The 6,287-nt window shown below is 39.3% G+C and overlaps 1 pseudogene; it reads left to right on the forward strand.

Moving 5' to 3' along the window:
* The first annotated feature begins 531 nt into the window (after nt 1-531).
* Nucleotides 532-3,229, forward strand: LOC109217180 (annotated as a pseudogene).
* The last annotated feature ends 3,058 nt before the right edge of the window (nt 3,230-6,287 follow it).

The following is a 6,287-nucleotide window of genomic DNA, read 5'->3' on the forward strand; positions in this document are numbered from 1 at the left end:
CAGATAGCTGAAGTTAGTATTGTGCAAATCAGTAGTGTGAGTGTAGAGTCCGCCACAACTTTAAGTGGACAAGAATCGCAAAAATATGAAACTAGAATGAGAGTGGGGATTTAAAAGTGCAACTAGAGAATCACATTTCAAGTTCTTCACTAGTGGAGGAAAAGGTCAGTTCATTCAATCTGGAAAACCAGGCATCTGAGGTCTGCCTTGTTTTAGGGTTTCAAGTAAATTTTTTATTTTGTTTCCGCTGATGTCTCAACTGATAAAAAAGCAGAATTGAAGGATAACATAATAGTTGATTATGTCAAATTAGAACTAGATGTTAAACTTGAGATAATATACCTACCGCCGGGCATTGTTGTCCTTGATCATGGAAAATCCTATCTAATGGATGTTGAAAATCCATATGACAAGAAATCTATAAAAGAAGTGGGAGATGAAAACAATAAATATGTTGATATAGTGAAGACAAATGACAATGGAGATTATGCAGAGAAGTTGTAGTTAGACCGAAGTCCTGGGGATGATTCCATGGAGGAAGATGTTTCAGAGGGTAGATTAGCTGATTCTAAGGTAGACTCAGAGAAAAAATAGATAGGAAGAAAGAAATCGAAGTGTACATGAGTAAGGAGGCATGATCTGTTTCTTTTGTGGATGATGCTAGGTCAGGTGCCCATAAAGATACCAATATTAAAGACAAATGGTCCCACTGTGAAGACTATGAGAAGAAAAGCTTATGGTAAGTTGTTTGTAAGTGTTCATTTTGCTATCCTTTCCACTTTGTTTTTCCTTCACAATTTTCTTTTTGTAGATTTTGGTTGGTAAAGTGTCACAAGACTCTTATTTGCTCTAATTTCATTGGCTATTAGCTGATAGTAAAAGTGAAAAAAATGAGTACAGACATTGGAGAAACATTTTGTGTAGACTTGGGCAGTACTTATGTGATGTATCCAGCTGGACCTAGATGTACTAGTCTCCTTTGTACTAACCATACAAACATACTTGCATTGAGATTGAGAGTGGGGGAGATTACACAGCTCATGTTTTAAGGAGCTCTCATTTCACTCTATCTCCCCGAATTAAAGAAAATAAGGGTCAAAATAGGAAGGGAACATTAAAGATGCTCTTTTTAATATTGAATTACATTGTTGACTTTTTAAAATTTTTTTGGAAAAGTTTTAAAAAGAGTTAGTTAAAATTTTAAAGTTTGTAATTTTACCAATTTAATATTTATATAATTGCTCTTGAAAGTTCTTAGATTTGCCCATAAGATTATTTTTTATGTATTGTTAAAGATCAAGGAACAACACCCGGGAGCGATGATATTGTAAAGAGGCAGCGTAGATTGAATTCAGAAGATCTTAAAATTCCTGAGGAAAAAAAACAGATGATGTTGTGGCCTCAACTACCCCCAAGGATTTTTTCCAGCCATCTTTCAGACGTAGTTTCTCTAGATCTGATTCAGTTGCCACAGAGGAAGCACCAAAAGAACGTGTGCGTAAGTTGCCACTTGTTTGATGGTGAAATGTGTATACTCTGTGTGCATATGGTATGAATAATGCTACTGTATTGAATGTAGTAGTTTCCACGTTATCGCAAGTGCGGGTTAATTTCACTGATGGTCATTCAACTATGTTTCAATTTCAGTAGAGTCACTCAACTATTTTTTGTCACTTAAAAGTAACTAAACTTTCACATTGTCACTTAAAAGTCATTTTGGCTCTGACCCCTATTATAAATGTGACATGACATAACATTTAATGAGAAAAATCCAAAAATAAATGTCACATAAGCTTAAATGGATCATATCCACTTTAGATCCATTTCTTCCTTAATGTGATTTGACCTATAACCCAAATGCTTTCAATAAAAAAAAAATATTAAATTTCACATTAGTTTAAAATGATTATCCTTCTTGCCTTTTCTATTACATAATGTCCATTTATAATTACTCTATACTAAAAAAATTCTTATCTTGTTTGTATGCCCCATCTGAGTCGCTTTATAACTCTACTGAAGTTAAAATACTACTGTATCCAACTCACATAACATATTTATAATTTTTTAGTGAAATTAAAATACTATTGCATTCATCTTACATAACATATTAATGTATCATAAGCATGCAATAATAATAATAATAAGGCTAACAAGAGTCTATTTTCACAAAACATGCAGTTACAGACAACCTATTGCGATTGTTTAGACAAAAGAAATATTGTATGTTTTTCCCCTTTTTAAACCCATTTGGATTATGGGTTAAAACCACATTAACGGAGAAATGGATCTAAAGTGGGTATTGTCCATTTAAGCTTATGTGGCATTTATTTTTGGATTTTTCTCATTAAATTTTATGCCATGTTATATTTATGGTAGGGGTTTGAGCCAAAATAATTTTTAAGTAACAATGTGAAAGTTTAGTTACTTTTAAGTGATAAAAAATAATTGAATGACTTTACTAAAATTGAAACATAGTTGAGTGATCATCAGTAAAATTAAGTCTCCCAAGTGCCGACTAATTCTCTCTTGATCGAGAATTTTCTGTGGCCTTTCACCTTGAAAGCGGTGCAAGAGTTACTTAGCAAGATGGGTACTGTGACAAATTTCTGGATGATGCTATTAAAACCCACTGCTTTGTTTCTGTAAGCACTCTATCTTTTTGGGTTTTCTCTCATCCTCCTACGACATGTTTTGTCTTAGTGGATTTTAACTTGATGTCTCATTTTGTACAGTTTTCATCTGTAGAGGAAGCCATAGAAACTCGAAATACTGTATACAACCTGCAATGGCCTCCAAATGGGGGGAAGCTACTTGTTACTGAATTTGTTGATACCCAACAAGTGAAATATAAGGTCGAGGCACCACCTCAATCTCCCTTAACTCATGCAACTCATGTAAGCACAATCCCTACTTCTGCTGCCCCACCTTCTGTCAGGACCCAACCATCACCAAGGCAGCAGATGCAGAATAAGCAGCTTCAACCTCCTCCATCTTCCCCACCCCCGCCACCGTTGTCTAATCTGCACCATCAAGGAAGCTCCTAACAGCAAGGGAGCAGCATCCTCTATCAGCACCACCTCCACTACCTGAGAAACTTGACCCTCCAGTTGTTACTCTGGCAATCTTTTTTAGAAATACAAAGGCAACACCTCAGATTTACTATTTGACTTTGTCTGATGAACAAGTTGCAGAAAAGTTGAAGGCACAAGGGAAGAGTATCAAGCAGTAGGATTAGGCTATTTTTTTTTATCCTAAACTCCTCTTCGACTTCTCATGGACCGGTCTTACACTATAAGATAATGGTAAGAGAGTATCATATTATTGCATGAGGAAGCTGTGGTTTGATTGCTGGAGGAAGCTGTGGTTCGATGATAATTTTATCTTTTCCAAGTGTTACCTTGGTCTAAAGGATAAGTAACCGAGATAGCTTTCTCCCATGGCAAGGAAATTCAACTAAGCTCATTGCATTTCTCCACCATATAAGATCCCTAGTTTTTGGGAGCTTAAATTTTGCATCTTTTATTTGGTGGAATAAAAAACCTTGTGGATTTGTCTCCATAATTGTAATCATGTGTGGTTTAGAGCAGAAGCTTGATTTTGGGGTATACTTTTTGCCAGAATACAATCCTTTTAATCTATTATGGTTTGCTCTCATGTTATTTTCAAGATACTTCTTTAAAGTAATGTGACACCAAATATAGCACATGTTTATTTTCAACTTTAAATTCTTTCGTTTAAAATTACTTTCGTGGCAGTAATTAAAGCATACATGATCAATGTAATATTTAAGGATGTCTCTCATTGGTTATCCTTTATAAACATAATTACAAGAGTTTATAAGCATAAAATAGGTTAAAGGATTAAGATATAGGATAAGAGAGGTTACACGCATATATTCAGCGACAGTTCTTACGAGTTTTTTAGCTTTAGTGCCTTGGCTACTCCCATGCTTTAAAGCTTACGAGCTCCATTTCATATGATTCTCTTCACCCTTTCCTGAGGAGTAAATTTAAGTTACCAAAATTTGGTTTATCGGTAGGATTGTCGATAATAAACTTTTATAGTAGAGTAACACACTCTTAATAATAGTTCAGTCCACCAAAATCAGACTTAAGATTTTTATCAAAATATAAAGTCATTCTCCTTTTACAAGTCACTTATATAGTCTATGTTTGCTCAAAAAATGTTACACATCCCAAATTGTTTGCTCAAAAAATGTTACACATCTTACGAGTACTAAACAATATAAATTAATTCCGGGATAATCATAGCAAATCGTAATAATCCGTTGGACCAAATGAAAGAAACTAAAATAAGAACTCAGAATTAGGGGGAGAAGCATTAGAAACCTTTATTGACAATATTTGTTTGGTCTGCCTCTCCATGAAGAGGTTCAGAGCCTTACAATGGCATTTATAGATGTGAGCTTTGTGAGCTGGCAATAAATGGCCGTGGCCATGCTGAAGTTCCGTCCCCATGGGGGAATGACTGGGCCGTACCCTCGTAGATTAAATCGGACAAGAGTTGAGTCCTGTTACGAATAAAGTGGCCATACCACTTTATTAATTATATATTAGCTCAGGACGAGATTAACTCCGTTAATTATCGTGGGGTCGGATTTTGACCCATACAGTTAGTCCCTCCGCTTATTGAGGTCGGGCCTCGGCCGAGCTCGATGAGCGGACTTCGTCGATTGTGATTTGAAAACAACTCGAATAAGGGGGGGTCGTCTTATTGGCGGTGGTGGCCTTAGCCGTTTACACGTTGGCGCTGGCCGTAGCCCTTCGTACATTGGAGAGCCTTTTATACATTAGAGATGGCCGTAGCCTTTCATATGTTGAGGTTGGCCGTAGCCTTTCATATATTGAAGATGGCTGTAGCCTTTTATATATTGGAGATGGCTGTAGCCATTCGCATATTGAGGACGGCCGTAGCCTTTTATATGTTGGAGATGGCCGTGGGGAATGAATATGCGCCGAGTACATATTTGGTCGTCCAAAATTTTAACGGCATACAGCACATTCTTTCAGTGTTCACAGGTCGTAGCGATTGTTCTGACGGCGGTATGCTGGCGGATGGCTGAGAAGCCGCTTTATGGAGCTCGTCATAATGACGCTTGTTACGACAGAACCGAACCGTTTTACGGTTGGTCGTGCAGTTAATGATGGCCATTGGGCTTCGCAAAAGCCATTTATGTTGCCTATAAAGGTGGGTTGAGGCATTTATTCCTCATATTTTCATTGTTCATCTGAGAGAGAGATTCTGAGGAAACTTTTTCGTTTTGCTAATTTATCTTCTCTTTTCTTTCCTTTGATTGTGACAACATTTGTCTTCAGTAGATCAACAATGGCAGTCAGTTCTTCTCACGGTGCTCCTCCGGTAGATTTTCCGGTAGTTGAAGGACCATCTCCGACAATGGGAGGTGCAGAACAGATGGAGTCCGGCGAAATCCCATCGGTTGACGAGGTGGTTCCTCGGCTTGGAGGTCCGGCGATCGATTTCACCGTCGACGGTGGAGAGGAACCGGTGGATGAAGCCCCGTTGATGGGGGAAATCGGGATGGCCCGATTGCGGGAACAGGGTGTCGTTCCTACCCATGCAGACATCGTTCTCGCTAGAAGCGAGGAGAGGGTCCACACCGACCGTAGGGGATACTGCGTTTTTTACGCCTATCCTTTCAGGTTGGGGTTCAATATCCCGCTCCCAATGCTGGTGGTGGATTTCTGCCGTCATTACGGGGTGTGCCCAGGTCAGCTCACTCCTTCCCTCTACAAATTGTTGGCGATGTTCATCAAATATGCGGAATTGGCCCGTAGGGAGGTCACGCTGCAGCACGTGCTGAGTCTCTACGCTCCCCAGAGAGTCCGTGGCACCATGATTCAGGCGTGCCCTCGTGGGGCGAGGGGCCTGGTCACGAGATTGGATGACGAGGTCGACCCCCGCCCTTTCGAGCACTTCTTTTATATCAGGACCCAACACCTGGTGGCGGATGCTACTGGGTTCCCAGAGGCCTGGAACCATGCACGTAAGTTCTTTAGTGGTTGAATTCTTTTATTCCCCTCTTTATGATCTGTGCTTATGAGCGTTAACTCGTGTCTTTTTTGTAGCCGACAGGTCGCCGCCGCCCCCATTGCCTTGGATACGCGAATGGGTCGAGGCCATACTCCCCCATACGAGGGGGATACGTACGTGGGCGTCTTTCTGGGAGAGGCATGGCCGTAGGTCTGTGGCAGGTAAAAAATTGGTCTCTTCTTCTGTTCCGCTTTGTTTCAGCTTTATTCATTAAC

This window comes from Nicotiana attenuata, unplaced genomic scaffold, assembly GCF_001879085.1.
Source record: "Nicotiana attenuata strain UT unplaced genomic scaffold, NIATTr2, whole genome shotgun sequence".
Classification (NCBI taxonomy): Eukaryota; Viridiplantae; Streptophyta; class Magnoliopsida; order Solanales; family Solanaceae; genus Nicotiana; species Nicotiana attenuata.